This window comes from Ambystoma mexicanum, chromosome 6q (assembly GCF_040938575.1).
Source record: "Ambystoma mexicanum isolate Mex_15411 chromosome 6q, UKY_AmexF1_1, whole genome shotgun sequence".
Lineage (NCBI taxonomy): Eukaryota > Metazoa > Chordata > Amphibia > Caudata > Ambystomatidae > Ambystoma > Ambystoma mexicanum.
In genome coordinates this window covers 507,123,535-507,145,982 of record NC_090937.1, presented here as the reverse complement: position 1 = coordinate 507,145,982, position 22,448 = coordinate 507,123,535, and positions in this window count along the sequence as shown.

Here is a 22,448-nt window from a genome sequence, read left to right as displayed (position 1 = left end):
AAAATAGCACCAATATCTATATTTCAGTACCTAACTCATTTGAGACAACTCTCAGCTGATATCTGGCATTTCAATAGAAGGATTTCTGCCACGAGGCTTTTGATGTTCAGCGATGGAAGTCATCAGCTACCATAACAACATGGTTCCCTCTTACATGATAACAGGCTGGAGAGTAGTATATGCCCGATTATGACTGCCTGGCAGGAGATGGGTTATCTGATTTTACTGGCACATGCCACAGGTACTATGATTTGGGAATGCCTCTTCAAACCTCTTATCCACAAATGGCTACAAATTGCTAGCCTCATGATCCCGAGATACTTCTGGTATTGCAAAATAATGTATGTTGCATGAGCTATTGTATTTCTCTATGCTCTGATTCTGACTTTTAAAAATCTCAATTTCTTGTGTCTGTACCTGCTTTTTTTGGCACTGTTATGGTGGGTGCCCTCTGGAAAACAATTAGGCATCTCACACATACATCACACACAGTACACATTGTCTGTTTGTTGAGTTCGGTAAATCAGAAAAGATGAAGTTGGAAAGGCGTGTTAAGTGAGTGGAGGTGCATGGCATGTAGAAGAAAATGTGCTAATCATAGGAATTCTTTTACCTAGGTAAAGGTTGCTGGGATCTGTAAGGGATCACGAGTAAGATTTGGATACAGTGGCATGTTAAACATTGGTTATAGAGCTTTATTGTCAATAGAATAAGGGGGGGGTTGGGAAAATCCTGTCTATGCCTAACACAGTAAGGGTTCACTCTGCCTCAACAAAACTAAGGAATGTCTGTGTCAGGATGTTAAATGTTATGTTATGTTATGTTATGTTACTTTGCATTTATATAGCGCCTTATGTACCATTGGTATGATCTCAAGGTGCCGGTAGGTTGAACACCCTCGGGAACCATGGTTCAAGTCAGTAGAGAGAGAGAGAGAGAGTCATAAGGTGCATGTGTGCACTGGATATGTGTGTAGCAGATGTGGCACTCAAATGATAGCTGCTTCTTAGCGGTAGGTGTGGTGGTTGGAAGATCAGGAGTATGTGTTTGTTCTGGCAGGGTGATACCAGACTGATTCTGGCTGCGTTAGGCCTGAGGAGAATGCCTAGGCTGGCAGGTGTGCAAACAGCTGTGTTTAGTTAGGATGATGGGGAGTATGTGGCAGGTGTTGGTATGAGAACAGCTATACCGAATGTGTCATAGTATCGCTGTGTTCTAGATGAGTGGTGGTGTATAGAAGAGAGTAAGCATGGTGGTGTGACATGGTTGTTTTCAGTAGGTGATTGAGATCCATGCGCTTCAACCATTCCGTGCGCTTCAACCGTTCCGTGCGCTTCAACCATTCCATGTGCTTCAACCGTTCCATGCTCTTCAACAGTTGCGTGCACTTCAACCGTTGTGTGCGATTCAACTGTTCTGTGAGCTCCAACCGTTCTGTGCACTCCAGCCGTTCCATGCACTCCAGCCGTTCCATGCACCCCACCTGTTCCATTCACTCCAGCTGTTCCCTGCACTCCAACTGCTCCCTGCACTCCAACGTTCCATGCATTCCAGCCGTTCCATGCACTCCAGCAGCCGTACCATGTGCTCCTATCCATTCTTGCACAATGTCCAATCCATGCCCTGTATCTGTTCCGTGCATTCCATCCATCGCATGTACTCGCTCAGTTCAATGCACTCCATCTGATCAATCAGTTCTATGCATTTGTTGTGATCCATGTGCTTCGTCCGATCCATGCATTCCAACCGTTCCACTTACTTCATCTGTTACACGCTCTTTGTCTGCTCCACACACTTCATTTGCTCCACACTCTTCATCCGCTGCACACGCCCCGCACTCCTCGCCCGCTCTGCACTCTTCGCCCGCTCCACACTTTTCATCCTTTCCACCCACTTCATCCGTTCCACCCACTACATCTGTTCCACGCACTACATCCATCGCACGTACTCCATCCGTACCAGGCACCACATCCGTCCCAGGCACTCCATCCGTCCCATGCACTCCATCCGTCCGATGCACTCCATCCATCCCATGCACTCCATCCGTCCCATGCACTCCATCCGTCCCATAAACTCCATCCGTCCCATAAACTCCATCCATCCCATGCACGCCATCCATGTCATGCATTTGATTCATCTATTCCAATCGTTCCGTTCGTTCCACGTACTCTGTCATTCCATGCTATCAAACCATTGCATGCACTCTATCTATTCCGTGCACAGCATCCGTATCATGTACTCATCCTTTCCATCCTCTCATCCACTTTATTCCCCCGTCAACTTTCTTTCCTTTCTTCCATTTCATTGATTTCATCATATCCTTTATTTCATCCACTTGACTTTTCAACCAGTTTATTCCTTTCATCCATTTACCACTTTCAACCACTTCATTCGTTCTATTCATTTTATCCATTTTAATTTACATTGGCGGCTATTAGTTTTTGATTTCTCGCTCGGATCATGATGCTGGATTGTTCTTTATGATAAAGCAGCTTTGGGCTAAGGTCATTGATTGCTGTTATCCAGTTTGAGTTAAGAGTCAATTTTAGGGGAAGAGCCTTGTTTTCAGTAGTTTGCGGAAAGACATGAGGTCTTCGGTGAGTCGGATGTGGGGTGGAAGTGCGTTCCACAGAGTGGGGGCCAGGGCTGAGAATGATGATCCACCTAACCTGACTGAGTTGGTTTTTGTTTTGGTATGACTAGGAGGCCGGCAGAGCTTGATCTTAGAGTGTGTGGGTGATGGTAGTGTTTTAGTTTATCTTGAAGATATTGAGGTTCGGTTTTATGCATTGCTTGGCGAGAGATGCATAAGGTTTTGAAGGTCACCCTTCGGGCAACCGGAAGCCAGTGCAGAGTTTTGAGGGCTGGGGAGATGTGATCTCTTGGGCCAAGTTCTAGTAGCAGTTTGGCTGCGGTGTTTGTGCTCTTTGTAGTTTAGTCAGTTGGTACGCATGGACTCCGTGGTAGAGGCGGTTAGCATAGTCCAGTCTTGACATAACAATTGACTGGACCGCAGAGATTCTGTTGGGAAAGAAGAGATATGGAAAAATGCGCCTAAGAGTTTTAAGGTGGTAGTGGCAGGATTTAGAGACGTTGTTGACTTGGAGTGAGAGGGTTAGGTCTGAGTCTAGGGTGCATCTAAGGTTTTTTACTGAATTTGAGGGTGTCGGGGAATTGCCCATGGCACAATGCCAGGGTAGCGGGTGAGGAAGAAGTTTGGTGTTGCCACATACCATGATTTCAGTTTTGGAAGGGTTTAGCAAGAGGTGGTTTGTGGTCAACCAATGATCTATCTCAAGGAGGCAGGAAGTGAGGTCGGGGTGGCAATTGGGCTTTGAATTCAGGAGTTTTAGGATTAGTTGTGTGTCATCAGCGTAGTTATAGCACAGGATATTGTGCGAGCAGTTTATTTGTGAGAGGGTGGACATATAGAGGTTAAACAGGAGGGCTGATAGGCATGCTCCTTGTGGAACTCCTGTGTTGACTGGTCAGGCGTAGGCATAGGTGGAGAGAAGGGTTATTTGGTTCCTATTGTCGAGGAAGGATACTATCCATTTGAGAGCGTTTCCACGGATTCCCAGCGAGTAGAGGATTGAGTGGTTAATTGTGTCGAAGGCGGTGGATAGGCCAAGAAGGATTAATGCGGCGCATCCTGCAGAATCAGCAGTGTTTTAAGGTCATCCCAGATTGAGGTTATGGTGGTTTTGGTTCTGTGTCGGGCTCTGAATCCTGATTGTGCGGGGTCTAGGATATTGTTGGCTTTGCCAAAAGCATTTAGTTGGGAGTAGGCAGTTCGGTCAATGAGTTTGGCAAGGAACCTGGTGTTTGAGATAGAGCAGTAGTTTTTGGGCTCGAGAGGGTTGAGGGAAGGTTTTTTTAGAAGAGGGTTGACATGAGCAGTTTTGAATGCGTCGGGAAATATTCCTGAGGAGAGGAAGTCGTTTATAATGGTTCTTGCGTGTTCTCCTGCGCAGGTAGATGCAAACATTTCTTTGAGGGTGTGGCTGGGCAGGGGTCGAGCGGGGAGCCGGATGGTTTGTGGGCAGAGAGAAGTTTGAGAAATTGGTCAGTTGATATTGGAGAGAGGGAGTCGAAAGTCAGTTGGGTGGCAGTGACAGGCGGTGGCATGGCATGTAGGGCAGGTGGATTTCATGGTGGGTGTAAGAGAGCTAGTTTGTTAGTTAGAAAGTTTGTTCTTTCGAGAGCTGTGGTGTAAAAGTGTGAGGCAGTGAGTCGCACAGTGATTTTGAGGGGGTGTGAAGGGTGGTGGTACATGATGGTTTTGTGAATTCGGCAATGATTTTGTGAAGTTATTTGCTGGGGTTTTTACAGTTTAGGATTCGGGAATTGTAATGGGCTTTTTTAGCTTTCCGGAATTTTGGTCTTGTAGTGGTGATGGTGCTGGGCCAAGGAGGATCTGCTCAGGGCTGTATTGTCTTTCCGCCATTTGCGTTCTAGGGATTTATAAAGCTTTTTAGTGGTCTTCAGTTCTGGTGTGAACCATCTAGGAAAAAGGCCATGGCGAGATGATGGTTTGCAAGAGGGGGTGTGCAGGATTAGTGAGGTGTTATGCCATGAGTTAAAGGCGTTGGAGGTTAGGAGTTCATTGGGTAGGCAGGTAGGGGGAGGAGACTGAAGGAGTGCATCGGCTATGTCGGGAAGGATTTTTAATTTCTTCCAGCATTTGCATAGATTCTGCAGTTCTGGTTGGGGTAATGGGAGCAGGTTGAGTGATCGGATGGCGAAAGAAACAATGAAGTGATCAGACCAGATGGTAGGGGTGGGGGGTTTAGACGTATCAGGTGTGGGAGCTGAAGATGGCATGAAGTGTGTGTCCTTTATAGTGAGTCAGCCCGTTTATGTGGGTATGGAGGTTAATCACGTCTAGGCCTTCAAACAGAGAGTGGGTCATAAGGTTGGTGGAGATGTCAAGCCGTATGTTGAAGTCTCCTAGAAGGGTGAGGGTCAGATGGTTTAGTTGGAGAGCGGCAATAGAGTCACAGAGGTTGTTTGAGAATTGTCTATCGTAGCCAGGGGGTCTGTAGATAATTAGGAAGCTGTGGGAGAAAGAAGGGGGGGGTAGTTTTACGAGGAGTGATTCGCAAGAAGGAATGGATGGCTGGTTGTCAGTGATTGAGGCGTGGAAGTGACACTTGAAGGCGATTGCTATACCGCCTCCTCTAGAGGGACGGTTCAGTGGGATGAGGGAGTAGCCTGGGGGGGAAGGCTTCATTGGCGATAGGGGTGAAGTCGTCAGAGAACCAGGTTTCTGTGATAAAGACCAGTTCCGGTTTGTCAGAAACGAGGAGGTCAAAAATGCTGTGTCTGTTTTTGGCTACAGATCGGGCATTGAAAATGATGCAATTTACTTCGGTAGAGGAGGATGATGAGGGAGTTGCAGAGGAGGGGGGGTGGGAGGGGAGAGGGTGGAAAATGGGGAGCGACAGGGGGTGTGCTTGGTGGTCGATGGGAAGAGTCGGCGGGCGATTGGTTTGGTGGGTTTGGAGGGAGGGGTTGATTTCGTTTGACGGCTGATTGGAATTAGGTCGGAGGATTTGAATGTGTGGTGAGGGGGGTTAGAAGTTTCAGTTGTGGTCGGTGAGAATTCGAGGGAGAGGGGTTTCAGGTAGGGTGAGGCAGGGGGGAGGGTGGTGATGATCGGGATTGGGAGGGTGCAGAGGTAGCTCGAGACAGGAGTGGCGATGAGTACTGAGAGATTGAGGGAGACCAAGTACGTTTTCTCTTCAGTGTTTTTGTTATGGTTGGCGTGTGAGTAAGAGTAGGGGGGTCAGAGGGGGAAAGGGAGGCGGCTACTGTTCTTGCCAGGGCGAGACGTGCAGTTTTTAGAGAGGGGAAGGAGTGGGGTTAGGGGGGATGATGGTGGGAGTTGATGAGGGGAGTTGGGGGAGGGGGGTGGTGGGGCTGGGTGTGCTTGGGAGGCTATGCTGGCCGTTAGTCAGGGGAGTTGGGGAAGTGGGTATGCTGGTAGTAGGTGGGTGGGAGCAGGCGATGGGAGGAGCAGTGGTCTTAGGATGGTTGGCGCACCATTGTGCTCCTCTGGCTTGGTGTTTGGAAAGCGGATGGGTAGGGGATGTGGTGGAGGGCAAGATGGTTTGGGGAAGGGGGTATGGGACATAGGGCAGGCAGGAAGGGAGGCTGGTGCGAGGGGGGTCATTTTCGACTGCCCTTGGTGGGTTGGGAGGACTCATGATTTGGGTTAGTTGGGGCTGTGTTATAGTTGGAATTGGATGCTTTTGTTCACACCTTCCCACTTCAACTATACCACCGGATGTTAGTTGTACACACTCTCAATGATTAACTGTAATCCTGCTGTACCACAGCGATAAATCGCATTTCTAAGTTCAACTTTACCACCGGGTGAGATTATTCCAGTTTTCAAGTTCAACTATATCACCAGGTGAGGTTATTCACAGTTGCTAAGTTTAACTAAACCACAGGGTGATACTATTCACATATTATAAGTGCAAATATACCATAGGGTGATATTAATTCCATTTCTGAGTTCAACTATACCGTAGAGTGAGATTAATCACAGTTTTAAAATTCAACTATACAACAGGGTCAAATTATTCACAGTTTCTCAATTCAACTAAACCACTGGGTGAGATGATTTACAGTTTCTAGGTTCCTCTATATCATAGGGTTATTTTATTCACAGTTTCTAGGTGCACTGATACCCCAGGGTGAAATTATTCACAGTTTCTAAGTACAACTATATCACAGTTTCTATTTTGACTTTCAGACTGCAGCTAGACCACAGATATGTTAATAGGCTGACTTACTAAGTGCAACTAAGCCGCGGATATGCTATTAGGCAGACTTTCCAAATGGAACTAAACCACAGGAAATGCTATTAGGTGGACTTTCTAAATGCAATTATACCACATATATGTTATTAGGTGGACCTTCCAAATGCAACTTCACCACAGCTTTGGTATTTGGCACACTTTCCAAATGCAATTATACCACAGATAAGCTATTAGGTGGACTTTCTAAATACAAACTACACCACAGATCTGCTATTAGGCAGACTTTCTAACACAACTAGACAACAGATATGCTAACAGGCAGAATTTCTAAATGCAATTATACCACAGATAAGCTATTAGGTGGAGTTTCTAAATGCAACTATACCACAGGTATGCTATTTGGCAGACTTTCTAAATGCAATTATACCACAGAGATGCTATTTGGCAGAGTTTCTAAATTCAATTATACCATAGATATGCTATTAGGTGGACCTTCCAAATGCAACTACACCACAGATATGCTATTTGGCACACTTTCTAAGGGCAATTATATCACAGATAAGCGATTAGGTGTACTTTCTAAATGCAAATTAGACCACAGATATTCTATTAGGCAGACTTTCTAAATGCAGTTATACCACAGATATGCTATTAGGTGGACTTTCTAAATGAAATTATACCACAGGTATGCTATTAGGCAGATTTTCTAAATACAGTTATACAACAGATATGCTATTAGGTGGACTTTCTAAATGCAACTACACCGGAATGTGGGCTCAGGAAGCAAAACCACTCACCTTGGGATCAGCAGAGCAAAAACAAATACCTAAAGTGTCCTCAATCCTGTGTCCAAAACCCTAAATTGAAACTTACATTCTAAACTAATACAACGTGAAATGCTATAAACTTATATCTTGTTCTTGAAGTCTCAAACATAAAATCGAAAGTGCAGAAATGGTAAATAATAATGTTCCACCAGAAAAGGGGTTATCCCTTCCCCTACGTTTCCTGGGGTTTCCACAATTTGTCTAGCACTTCCGCTAAAGTCAATAATGTTCCAATGTTTCACAAGGAGATAACTCTCTCTCTGAATATTCCTTCTTATCCACTTTGTTATCTCATAGTTTAAAAGAGGGTCAGGGGGGAACAATACCACCCTTGAATTCCTTCATTCTTCACTGATGTGATGGTCTTTTTGTAACTTAGAAGAAGTAACAGAGATCCCCCTTGTCTCCCTTGGTTTCCTTTCAATGTCAAAGTTCTTTCTGAAAAATTTACTTTCTCTCTATTTCTTGACTTGACCTTGTTCCTCTCTCAAGGGGTATGGCTTCCCCTTTTGTCACTACTCCCGAACTTCAGGATTTTTCAATAATCTTCAGACCCCTGGTTTACTCTCCAGCCAGGGCTTCACTGTTGTTATTTCTTGTGTTTCTTTTATCACTCATGGAGTAAGGTTCTTCCCTTTCTTAATCGGCCATTATGCTTTGTTGCTTTAATCCTTCTCCTCTTCCAGGTATACTGTCCTGCCAGACTATCCTTACAAAGGGGTTTGGTTCCTCCCTTTGATAAATGTTCCATACTTTCAAGGTGGGGTTCTTAACACTTTTAAGGAGGTGTTCTTAACCCCCTTTACTCACTTCTTCTTTCACTCCTTGTTTACTCTACTACCAGGATGTCACAAAATTATGTTTTGGGGGTGAGAACCATACTCACTGTTTGCTTGGTTCAGTATCTTGCCAGGGCTTCTTTGCTTTCATTTGCCTCATTCTTGTATTCAAGAAACAACACTTCTTTAAAATTGGGTAACTGACCCTTTCCTCTCAAGCTTTGTATCAATTGTACTGTCTTTGTTGAATATTCAACAATGTTCGGTTCTGTATTAATTTTACTGTCGTCATTCGGCTTTTCCCAATGTTTGTATCAATTCTATTACTTTCACTTAGGCTTTTCGCAATGCGTGTGTTTGTATTAAATATATTGCCTTCTCTTAGGTTTTGTGCAATGTTTTCTCAATTCTTTTTTCTTCAATTAGGCATGTCACAATGTTTGTATATGTATCAATTAAATTACCTTCTCTTAGGCTTTTAGCAATATTCATCTCATTTCTATTATTTTCACTTAGGCTTTTCTCATCATTCACGTCTGTATAAATTATATTGCCTTCTCGTAAGCTTTTTGCAATGTTTGGCTCTATAATAATTAAATAGCCTTCTCTGTTTGGGCTCTCTGGCATTGGGGCCGGCATGCAGTATTCACCCTGAAATGTCCTGGTAAGTTATGTGCTCTCCCGTGAGCTTATCAGTGTTATTCAGCGCCTTCAGCGTTTGTCATGCTTTCCTGTCCTCTCTGCTACTTGTCGGTTGACCAGCAATGCTCTCCGTGAGTCACTTTGTTCCCGCTTGGCTTCCCTCTGTGTCAGCTCCAGCTGCCCATGACAGGGACAAAGCAAACTTCTCCCAGCTTCTGGAGCGATCACTTCCTTCTTTCCTCCCATCTCACCCTCTCTACCCCTCAGGCCAAGCCAACTCCAGCAATGCCACCTACCTTCTCAGTTATCTGAACCTCAAAGCTTGTGTCAGTTGAGGCTTTCACCGCCACTTTATCCACTCCTCTTCCCTCCCGGCTGACTCACACCCTGACACAGCCGTTTACATGCTCCATTCTGCTATATCCAATACTCGTGATGCTCTTGCCCCTTTCATGAGGATCCGCTTGAAGCCCAAAGCCCACGGCCACTCTTGGTATGACTTATACTTCGTCACCCTTAAACGCAAATGCAAGATGGCTTAAAGGAAATCGCGGGCTTCCGGTATATCTTCTGACAAACTGGCCTGCCGACCTACTTCAAAGACAATACCGGCTCTCTGTCTGCACCAAGAAGAGAGCTCACATCCAGGCCCGCATCTGCGCGGCATCTAACAACTCAGCCGAACTCCTTAAAATCTGCAAGGAGCTTGCTAATCCTGCTGCAGTCTCTACCTCTCCTGTTCCCTACCAGGCCCTCTGCATGGCCCTGGCCTCTCATTTCATCTCTAAAACTCAGGACATCCTGTCCTCTCTCTCTCTTCCTCTCCCCCTCCTCCCTCCACTCTCTGCTTTTCCTCTGGCCCCGCTGCAGCTACCTCTCCTCCCTGCTACTCTGCCTTTCCCCATTTCTCCTCAAACAATGTTTCTAGACAAGTCCGATTTAAGAGTCTCATCAAAACAGGTTCACCCCTCTTCCTCCAAAACCATCGAGGACCACTTTGACACCCTGGCTCCTACTCTGGCTGATTTCTGCCATGCCCTTGCTCTGAGGCACTCCCTTGTGCACCCTTTTCTTAAGAATCCCACTGCAGACCCTTCATGCACAGCTAACTATCTATTCCAACACCCTTTGTGTCCTCATCTCACTTGATCTCTCTTCTGCCTTTGACACGGTCAGCCATGCCATCCTGCTCAACCATCTCTGTGATAACCTGAGTATCACTGATTAGGACCTGGCTTATCACTGATTAGGACCTGGCTTGGCTGACCTCCATCCTCTCCGATCGACCCTCTGAGATCCAACTTGGGTCCTTCCTCTCCTCTTTTTCTATCTCTACCTGTGGTGTTCCTCAGGGGTCTAACCTCTCTCTCTGGCTTTTCAACCAATACCTGGCACTTCTTGCCTACCACATTGCCACTCTCTGCCCCAACTTTCTCCGCTATGCTAATTTCCAGGCTCCCGTCCGCCACCTCTTCCCCTTATCTCATCTCTGACTGTCTGTCAGCCATTCAGGAGTGGTGTGCAGCCAATGATCTCTGCCTTAATGTCAGTAAGACCGAGATTCTCCTCATCGGCACACCTGCTCCCTCCTTTGCTGTCACTCTCTGGCCGGCCTCTCTTGGCCCTCTTACTGCTCCCACCTGTGAGGCTAAAAATCTCAAGGTCATCTTTGACTCCACACTCTCCTCTCCTCACATCTCTGATGTCTCTAACAAGTCACACTACCAGCTGCACCTCCTCAGAGATATTCTTCCTTTCCTCTCGTTATCCCAGAGCTCACTGTCTCCAAATCTCTGATTTTCTCTAGGCTGCACTACTGCAACAGCCGTTTTCTAAATCGGCCTGCCTATACTGTCCAACTCTCTGCAACTCATCCAAAACAGGACTGTGAGACTTGTCCCTGGCCTCAAGCCCAGTGATTGTATATCTTCAGGACTGAAATCTCTGCACTGGCTCCCAGTGGCCTCGAGGATTAAATTCGAAACCCTCTACATTGTCCACAATTCCTTTTGGGGTCTAGGACCTCTATACATTCAACTCTCTCTTCCTAAATATCTTCCTTCTCAAGCTCTTCGCTCATCCGCCTCCAACTCCCTCAGGGTCAGCCGCTTCTCCAAGCAGTGAGTTGGTGGTAGATCTCTTTCTTCTGCTGTGGCCTCCCTCTGGAACAGCCTCCCTGCCCCTCTGAAACTCGAGGAGAACCATCTTCGGTTCCGGAAGCACCTCAAAACCTTCCTCTTTGCTTCTGCATTCTCTCCTCCTCTCCCCTGCTGATCTCCTGGCTAAATCTGAAACTGCACTAGTTACCTGGTCACCCTCGGATCTCGGGCCCAGGTCCCTTCCCTGCCAGTTGCACACCTGCATAACGCCCCTGGCAACCCTTGCACTCCGGGTCTGTTTCTGTATCTCTGCAGCCCCTTTAGCACTTGAAACCTGATTCCTGCACTTACCCTTGCACTTGTCAACTGCTGGCCGCACTTTTATTTATTATCTATTATTCATTTTATTTATTTATTTACTGTTTCCTATATACTGCACTGCCCTCTCCCCTTTTCGCCTGCACTTTTCCCCTTCCCCCTTCCGCTGCACTTGCGCAATCTTAATATCACCTGGTCTAGCATGATCACTGTCTGTCTTCCCTCTGTTCCCCTCCCTTGCCTTGTCGCGCCTTGAAACACCTTTGTATAGGCGCCTTATAAATGGCATACCATATCATATTGTCTAGCTGCACTTTGTATCCATCAGCGTCTGAACTGCGTTCCGCACTCCACTCTTCTCCTGTGTCCCAAACAGCATCAGAACAAGTCTGATGCAGTGGCAATCTCTCTCTCTCTCTCTGGGATCTCAGCTGTGTGCATTTTAAATATTCCGATATTACTAGTTCCCAATGACTTAGTTTGCCTCAAGTTGTCATACTCATTACTCCATCCCTCTTCCCCGTCTCAGTACTAGAAAAGGGGGAGAGAGGTGCATACTGCTGTTGGATAGGAAAGCCTGAGAATTCAGTGTCCACATTACAATAAGTCATACACGAGTGTGATATAAGCCCTTGGGTGTCACTTGGAATTACCACTGAAGGGTTGTTTAAATCTGTCTTCCCTTTGTGGTCCTCCCACAGATAACCACCCCCAGGGTCAGTGTCATGTAGCTTCGGCCTTTCTATGGCTACTTAAGAGAATCTTCCCTCCAGAGAATCAGTGACAATGTTGTTAGATTTGTCACAGGGCCCTAATTTTAAAAAAGTCCACTTACCACATGTGTGCATGTTTATTCCTACACCAACAGTGTCATGATCTGTGAGACCTGTTAACAAATATAATCCTTTCATCTGTGCAGATTTCAGAATCTGCCACACTCTAAGTAAGGCCCAAAGTCTGTAAGTGAAGGACCCATGCATTGAGGATTCACAGAAGCCCCACATAATGCTGCTGGATGGTGTGTTGAATGCTGCAAGCTTATGCTGTGGTATATACCTGGTTCTGGTCTGTGGATGGATTCATAGCTGAACCTACTAGACACATCAATTGAAATACACTAGTGGATTGCGCTGAAGGTGTACACATTTTTTCTACGTAAACCTGCAGTGATTGACATCTAGAATGTTATTGAGCCCCATGGAGGATTTGTTCCATTGGTCAACTTGCTTTCCCTTGAATAGGCTCTTGGGTAATGAATATTGGCCTAAACGCTCTCAAGAAGGGCAGAGTTATTACCTGGTGCCCTACGTCCTGAAGAAGGGCTTTGTGACCGAAACACGTGTCGACAATCTACAGTGTGATTCTGGACCAATTTAAATGCCAGATGTTTGACACCTGATACTATGGACCGGGTCATGAGTATATGATAACATTAAGGAAGATTGTATCAATAGCAACAGTTCACACTGCCTTGACATGCCCAAATGGTTTTATTGTTGATGGTTTGAATATGAAAGTATGGGGTTAAGAATGACTGCTTGAGGTACGAATGTTGAATTGATGAAATTAATTATTTGGTTTTATTATATCATACATGTATTAATGATGTGAAATTTGTACTGATGAACTATTAAAATTAAAAATGTATATTTGAGCAAAGACTTTATGTGGCATCCCATTCCACTGGTCCACCTTGCCTTATCATGCCCCACATAATGTGACAGACATCCCCACCGATCAGTCAGTCTCACTAATTATTCAATACACATTCAAGACCGTTGTAGTGAAGTGATACGAACATGTTCAGAGGCAAATAGAGTAGCCTCATTTTCATGCCAGGACGACCCAAAGCAAATGTATGCACCCCCACTTTGAATGTGGCAGTAAATATGGGCATGCATTTTACTTTAAACAAGTGACAAACGCCTTCTATGTGTGCAGGGTCTGAATGTTTGTTAATGGAACATCAGATACGTGTATGAAGTTTATGTTACTCCTCTATAATCGTCACAACTTACATATAAGACAGACATTTCAGCTGGTTGTTGATTGCGGAGCACGGGTGATTCACCCATAGAGGCTGCAATGCGTATTGTGAATTTGTCTGACTGCTTCTCTTCTCATAGACCAGGTCCAGCGTGCACGCATGTAAAGAACAGGGCGTGGGCATCTATGGACATTTACTAGATATCTTTTCAGGTCTCCAAACGAGGATTACATGATTACTGCAAACTATCTGTAAACATAATTTTATATTTTTGGTTGTAGTGCACGGGATTTTTTGTGACCAGCCTAATAAGTAACACAAAAGGTAGCAGGCGCCCCTCTCTCGAAAGAACAAGGCATGATAACCTGTTCAGTGGTTATTAACCACATTGAGAGTTCGCAGCCATTGCTTTTTGCTCACTGTACCTTCACAGATGGGAAATATCCATTTGCATATCAGTCTTTGTCCCGCCCACAAGGGCAGTCCAGCACCGAAATGCTATGGCAATTCCTCTCTGAACAAGAGTACCATCAGCAACCCCATACACGTGTTTCAGCCTTGTTGGGCATCATCAGTGAGGTGAAGCTGAGCCTCTCTAAGCACAGTGAGCAGGGAGTCCACGTCTGGTTGCCCCCAGGTAACCTAGGGTGACCAACCCCAAGTTCCTTTCAAAAATACACAAAAGGTAGCAGGCGCCCCTCTCTCGAAAGAACAAGGCATGATAACCTGTTCAGTGGTTATTAACCACATTGAGAGTTCGCAGCCATTGCTTTTTGCTCACTGTACCTTCACAGATGGGAAATATCCATTTGCATATCAGTCTTTGTCCCGCCCACAAGGGCAGTCCAGCACCGAAATGCTATGGCAATTCCTCTCTGAACAAGAGTACCATCAGCAACCCCATACACGTGTTTCAGCCTTGTTGGGCATCATCAGTGAGGTGAAGCTGAGCCTCTCTAAGCACAGTGAGCAGGGAGTCCACGTCTGGTTGCCCCCAGGTAACCTAGGGTGACCAACCCCAAGTTCCTTTCAAAAATACACAAAAGGTAGCAGGCGCCCCTCTCTCGAAAGAACAAGGCATGATAACCTGTTCAGTGGTTATTAACCACATTGAGAGTTCGCAGCCATTGCTTTTTGCTCACTGTACCTTCACAGATGGGAAATATCCATTTGCATATCAGTCTTTGTCCCGCCCACAAGGGCAGTCCAGCACCGAAATGCTATGGCAATTCCTCTCTGAACAAGAGTACCATCAGCAACCCCATACACGTGTTTCAGCCTTGTTGGGCATCATCAGTGAGGTGAAGCTGAGCCTCTCTAAGCACAGTGAGCAGGGAGTCCACGTCTGGTTGCCCCCAGGTAACCTAGGGTGACCAACCCCAAGTTCCTTTCAAAAATACACAAAAGGTAGCAGGCGCCCCTCTCTCGAAAGAACAAGGCATGATAACCTGTTCAGAGTAAAAGCAGTGGCTGCGAACTCTCAAGTGGTTAATAACCACTGAACAGGTTATCAAGTCTGTTCTTTCGAGAGAGGGGCGCCCGCTACCATTGTAAAACTATTTTTCAAGGAACCTGGGATTGGTAACCCTAGGTCTCCTGGGGGCAACCAGACGTGGTCTCCCTCTCACTGTGCTTAGAGGGGCATCAGCTTCACCTCACTGATGAACCCCAACAAGGGTGAAACACGTGTATGGGGTTGCTGGTGGTACTCTCGTTCAGGTTGGAATTGCCATTGCATTTCGGTGCTGGACTGCCCCTGGGCAGGACAAAGACTGATATGTAAATGGATATTTCCCATCTGTGAAAGGCACAGTGAGTAAAAGCAGTGGCTGCGAACTCTCAAGTGGTTAATAACCACTGAACAGGTTATCAAGTCTGTTCTTTCGAGAGAGGGGCGCCCGCTACCATTGTAAAACTATTTTTCAAGGAACCTGGGATTGGTAACCCTAGGTCTCCTGGGGGCAACCAGACGTGGTCTCCCTCTCACTGTGCTTAGAGGGGCATCAGCTTCACCTCACTGATGAACCCCAACAAGGGTGAAACACGTGTATGGGGTTGCTGGTGGTACTCTCGTTCAGGTTGGAATTGCCATTGCATTTCGGTGCTGGACTGCCCCTGGGCAGGACAAAGACTGATATGTAAATGGATATTTCCCATCTGTGAAAGGCACAGTGAGTAAAAGCAGTGGCTGCGAACTCTCAAGTGGTTAATAACCACTGAACAGGTTATCAAGTCTGTTCTTTCGAGAGAGGGGCGCCCGCTACCATTGTAAAAAAAAAAAAAAAAAAAAAGCCTAATAAGTAAGGCTAGAATAACATTCCCAAAAGTGACTCATATATTTTCATCGGTCACCTACACAAATCTTTCTTTTTTGGGCTAAAAGACAGTCCCCTTCACACTGCACACAAAGCATTCTACAACTATTTAGTGGAATGGACTCGGCTCACAATGGACTTCCTTCCACTTCTGTGCCACAAAATAGTTTAAACCAATTCTTCTGTTCATTGAGCAGGAAATAGACACAACTTTAACATGATCCACCGACTGCAGGTGCCTGCCAGTCATCATTGAGGGGGAGAGGGGGCTTATTATGGGGTCCTGTGGCGGATGGCAGGAACATGCCCGCCTTTGCTAAGACATAACATCTGGACCCCCAGGAAAAATCCCCAACTCCACCCGATTAAACTTTCCATTGAGGTTCTAGAATTATACAGGTCATCACACACACAAAACAAGACATTTGGTGATTCAGGCAATTACTGAATACCTTCATGCATGCCTAATGTTGAGACAAGCTGCATTATCAATGTATAGGTCCAGTAAATAATGTTGGGTTTCTAATGGAATACAGACTACTGGTACCATTTCATTTTGATAATGTAATGGTAACATTTGTGTTAAGGTCTTGCTTAGCGCTGTCCCTGGGTATACTTCATTGCATGTAGACAGGAGTCGAGCAAACACGGTGACTCGGTTGCAGTAGTAGATGTCTTTATTGGCTTAATTTCTTCAGGTACATGCTGGCACCTTCCAGAGTACGGGGCCCACCACCCAGGCTTGTCTTCTCTGGGTCAACTCGCTCTCTTGGAATCTCTATATCAGAAGATGGCACCTAGATTCATTCCATGACATCAGTGCACACCTTCCCCCTTCCGGAAATGAATGAGAGAAAATGAATGTTGAACACCAATACCAACATGAAGGAGAATATATGGTGATCAAGAGTAGCAATCACTTACCCCCACAGATCCACTTGAGCCCATTTTTCTGAGTACTTAAAGGCAAAGTTCTCTTAAAAATAATATCTAAAAATCGTGTCCATAGGCAAACATATTTTTTTAACAAAAGTTGCTATGTAATATTAGCTGGAAATGTGCCTCCAAGTTCTGACTTGGAGGCATCCGTTTTGGGTGCACAGACACATTTCTGTGTTACTTGAATTCTCTGTCTCCTGGCAGTAATCAAACAGGAGCCCCCCTACTGGGAGCTGGAGCTTGTTACTGCGGGAGAGAAGAGAATGAAAACACGTTCACAGGGCAGGCATTCATATGAATGCCAATCCTAATACAACAAATACAATTTTCAGAAAAATCTGAAAGGCGTTTGTTTACTGTATTATGACAGCATTCATAGGACTGCCTGTCCTGTGAACATGTGAGCGAGGCACACACATCCTGTTTACTTAACAGGGCATATTTGCATTGTTCTTTCAAAAGGATTTGTGTGGTCCAGTGATGCGGTGGTTAAGTATTATGGTTTGTTCTTTTTTGTTAGTACCTCGCACCTCTGCTACTTGCATGGTCCCCTGACACTCTAAAGGAGCGACACATATCCTTCAAAGAAAAAGGCAGTTTGGAACTCAAAACACTATTATATGTTGTTTCCTTGTGGACTACTATAACCCATTTTATTTCTATTATTTCTGATGTATTTTCAAGTTTCTGAGAGATGGCAATTGGATGTAGTAAAATATCGTTAATGTGTTCAACATCTAACTGCAAGGGCCAGACTTGCTAGCATCAACCTGAGCTCTACCCAACAGTGTGAATGGCTGGGACGCATTAACAGGTCCGTGTGGCAATAATAAGTGAATGTATTGAAAGAAAGCCATTCAGAGCCAGGCTAATCAACACATTATGACGCACTCTCGTAACGTAGCGGCACACACAGTAAAACGTTGCAGTCAATCAATGGCCCTCATTACAACCCCGGCGTTAACCAATGGCGCTATTAGCGCCATGGTTAACGCCGGTAACTTAACGATTCCGCCATGGTGAAATGGGGAATTACCACCCCATTCCAAGGTTGGCAGGCGGTAATTCCCCATTTACCATTGGCCCTTCCCCATTCCCTTTTTTGCCCCATAGGGCTCAATGGGAAAGGGGAAGCTGGTAATTACGGTACCGCAAATTGCGGTACCGTAATTACCTTCAAGGTCCCTTTGCGGGTCCCTGCCTTAACGGCTGGTCCAGACCAGCCGTTAAGGTCGGGAGCCGCAAAGGGACCTCGTAGTAAGGCGTTAAGGGGTTAACGGCGCCACAATCTTTTACAACGCTGTTAACCCCTTAACGCCTGGGTCGTAATGACCCCCAATGTGTCTTAATTTCCTAAAGAGGTGTTATTCCACTGTATGCCTTGGACATAAGCCATCGAGAGTCAAGAACTCTCCTTTTGCAACCAACTGCCGTTTATCAAAACCTTTTTCAAATAGTTATTTATTTATTTGCATTTGGTCTAAAATAATCCTTTGCAAAAAGTCATACAAATAGACTGTCATACTTATATACATTAATCAACATCGAATACAATTCACAATTTAACATTTGGCACATTTAGGGCATTTAAAACAGTTAAAACATTTAAAATGGATTAATTTATCAAACTAAATTGTTAATTCTACATTTCATTTCAGCTTGTAAGATAAAACAAGATAAAAAGAAGCAGGAGAAGAGATTTCATTTTCTATCACAAAGTGCAAACCTTTTTAAATACTTGTACACTGTGGAGAATGTGGGAGCTACAGCGAAGCAATGTCGCATTGTACCATAACGCAAGAAATTTAAAGCGAACCAGCCACTGTTAATAATACAAGCACATGCATGTGATTCAGAGCTATACTATTTTGTGGGCATTTTGATGTGTGACATACCATATATTCTTCCCTCAATTAAATTCATATGGTTTATATTTGTAGTGTTCATTAATGTGAACTGTGACTGCACAATATGTCTGTAATTACAAACTGTGTTTTTGCAGTGCAACTTCTTAAAACAAAAATGCCAAGATACTATTTCCTGTTTCTCCTCAATCACGCATGAAGAAACTTCTCTTCTCTTGGCCCATGCCAATACAACCTCTTCTCTGTCTGATCCTATGCTTTCATTACTAATTCCTAAAGTCTATCTTTCCCTGGTTTCTTATCTAATTTCTTTCTTTAATATCTGTCTACAATCCCTTACTTTCCCAACTTTATTTAAACATGCCTCTGTCATTCCCATTCTGAAGAAACTGTCTGCTAACCCTTCTTTGACTTCTAATTTTGGTCCTATTTCGTTGCTGACTCATCTTTCTAAAATATGTGAGCCTACTGTTTATTCTCAAATGTCTACTTTTGTTTCTGACAATACCATTCTTCCCCACTTTCAGTCTGGTTTTCTCCCTTTTCACTGTACTGAAACTGCCATTCTTTCTGTTCTTGACTGTCTTGTATCTGCTCGTTATTCTAAACATTAATCTCTTCTTATTCTTCTTGATTTATCTGCGGCTTTCAACACTATCAATCACTCTCTTCTCCTAGCATCCCTTTCTTCCCTTGGCTTTACTGAATTCGTTATTTCCTTGTTTAAATCATACCTGTCCCAAAGGACATTCTCAGTGTCTTGGTCTGGGTCTTCTCCAGATTTGTTACAACTCATTCACAATGTCCCTCAAGGCTCAGTCCTTGGCAATTCCTGTTCTCTCTCTATACTTCCCCGTTGGCTGAAGTTATTTCCTCTTCTGGGCTTTCACATCACTTTATGCTGATGATACTCAGCTCTTCCTTTCTTTCTCTTCATTTTCTACTGATATTCCCATTCAACTCTCCGCAATTCTTCTGGCCATCCAATCCTGGATGTCAGCTCATTTTCTGACACTTAATGCCACTAGAACTGCAGTACTTTTCATCCCAGCAAATACTATTATCTCCACTCTACCTCCTTCCTTTGTTTCTTTTTTATCTTCCCAATTATCTATTTCTCTTACGGCCTGTAATATGGGACTCTACTTTGATTCGGAACTGTCCTTTAAGTATCACATTTCATTATCTGCACATGCTTGTCGCTTTCATCTCTACAATATCGGAAAGTTTGTCTATTTCTAACTTTTGAAGCTACTAAGGTTTTGTTATCCTTGTTAATCTTTTTTTTACCTATTTTCTGTTCTTCTGCCTTCTTTGTTTTTCCTCTTACCAGTTTGGCACCCCTTAAATCTATTTTCAATGCCTCTATTCACTAACTGTTTCTTCTAGCTCATTGTGACTCTATTTCTTCATCACTTTCCACTCTTGGCTGGATTCTCTTCCAGTACTGTCTTAAATAATTTTAATTGTCTATGCCTAGTTTTTAAATATCTCTTTGGTCTCAGGCCCGACTACCTCTCTTCTTTGGTCTCATTCTGTTCTATTCTATTTCTAATTATAGTCACAGTCAACTCTCCACAGTTCTTATGGTCATCCAATCCTGTATGTCGGCTCATTTTCTGGCACTTGATGCAGCTAAAACCGAGGTACTTTTCTTCCAGTAGATTTTATTCTCTCCCCTCTACCTACTTCCTCTGTTTCTTTTCCTCCTTCCCAATTATCTATTTATCTTACAGCCTGTAACCTAGGGCTCTACTTTGATTCATAACTGTCCTTTAGCATCACAATTCATTATCTGCATGTGCCTGTTGCTTTCATCTCTGCAATATCTGGAAAGTGTGTCTATTTCTAACTTTTGAAGCTATTAAGCTTTTGTTATCTTTGTTAATCTTTTCTCATTTCTCTACTATTTTTCTGCACTCTTTGGTCTTCCTCGTACCGGTTTGGCACCCCTTAAATCTATTTGCAATGCCTCTATTTGCTTACTTTTTCTTCTAGCGCCTTGTGACTTTATTTCTTCATCACTTTCCACTCGTGGCTGCCTTCCCTTCCAGTCCCGTCTTAAATTTAATTTCCTACACCTAGTTTTTAAATCTCTCTATGGTCTCATGCCTTACTATCTCTCTTCTTTGGTCTCATTCTATTCACCTATTCGAACATTTTGTTCTTGTTCCCAATTTCATCTTGCTACCCCTCAATCCCCATGCGCGCAATCACCTATCTGCTCTTTTTCCTTGCTTGTGCCCCTGCATTGGAATTCTCTTCCTCTTTCCCTTCGCTCTATCACAGTACTTTCTTTGTTCCATGACTCTCTTCAGTCCTACTTACTGCACTCTGCTTAATATGCTTGCTAACATTTTGTTATCTATGATTTTATGTACCACCTGATTATATGTACAGCTCTTTGGTGTAAAGCACTTTATAAAATTCAAATAACATACAGAATACAAATATAAAATAAGCCTGGGCAAAAGTTCTCAAAAGTGATCTAAAGGCTCCTGCAAATCTAATGGGTAGGTTTGCATATAACTGTGGATTGCTCTCCCTGCCCGAATCTAAGGGTGAATATGTTCGACCTGAATTCTCATGATACATCTTTGTAGTCTCTGCCTACTCCCACAGTTAAGTGGTTAAGAGCCGTAGATCTTCAGGAAGTTTGGGGGAAGTTTGGACAGGTTCGGAATTATTCTTAGGGAATAAAAAAAATACACAAAATGACTTAAAAACCTCCATGAAAGGAGAGGAATGTTAGGGTAAAGGGTAGGAGATGGATATTGTTTTGCATGGGTATAAAGGGATAGGTGGCATCTCTCCTATTACTGGCCCCACCCCCACAATAACAGTGGCTACTCCATACAGTGCACCCTCACTTACAACATAGCTTTAACAGGTTAGTAACACCTGCTGAATTGACCGATCGCTCAGATCTCAACTGTGATCTGAATAGCCCACCTAAGAGTCTGCAGAATACAGACTCTGTTAAAAAATACAATCTGCTGGCAAATGAAATCAGAACTATTTAATCCCTTAACAAATGAGACTTTTCTGTCCACCATTATTTCTGAAGGTCCATCTGTGCAGGTAGATATATCAAAAGCTGTCCTGCATGAAATTAAGAGCAAGCAAATACATTATTCTACTCCATGTAAATTGAGAATGCCCCAAATTCTCCCAAACACATATTTCCAGTCCTAAAACAACTGGAAAATAAACTTGTCAATACTCTTAAGATTTTTACCATTGAGTGACTTCAGATCATTCACCATTCTGTTGATGAGAAATCCTAAAAATATGTGACAATATTCACAACCTAAATGTTCATAGTTAAACATATCTAAACTAGGGATGGGCAAGAATAATAGTTCAAGCTTTTGAAGAAAGGGTTCGAATGGAGGTTTGAATGGGCTTGAGGTATTTGGCTTCTATATAAATTACTCTAGAGTTAAATCAACTTCAATCGACTCAACCGACTTTGAACTATAACTTGACTTGGGTTAAAAAAAAAAAAAAAACTTTAGGCACATTGTCAAAAGAATGTCTGTACAAGATGTAGGATGACCTTGCATAGGGCCCACCATTGTGAATTGTGACAAAAGCACTCACGTGGCTGCTTTGACCATGCTGTACATTAGTATTGGAAGTGTTCTTCTGACACTAATGAGTGAATGCAAGTGGGATGGCCTTCAAAGCATTTGCACTGCTCAACTGCCACGCTGAAATGACCAGGTCATCTTTGTTGATAAAGTGATCTGAGAATTCTTTAAGTTAGTGCCAACGGAAAAAGTGCATCCACTCCTTTTCAATTGCATTCATGTTTATGTCAATATTGTATCATTTTCGTAGAAACCAGTTGCAGTAAATTCTACGATACTTGTCCAGTATTTAGTACTACCAAAAAGCTGTACTT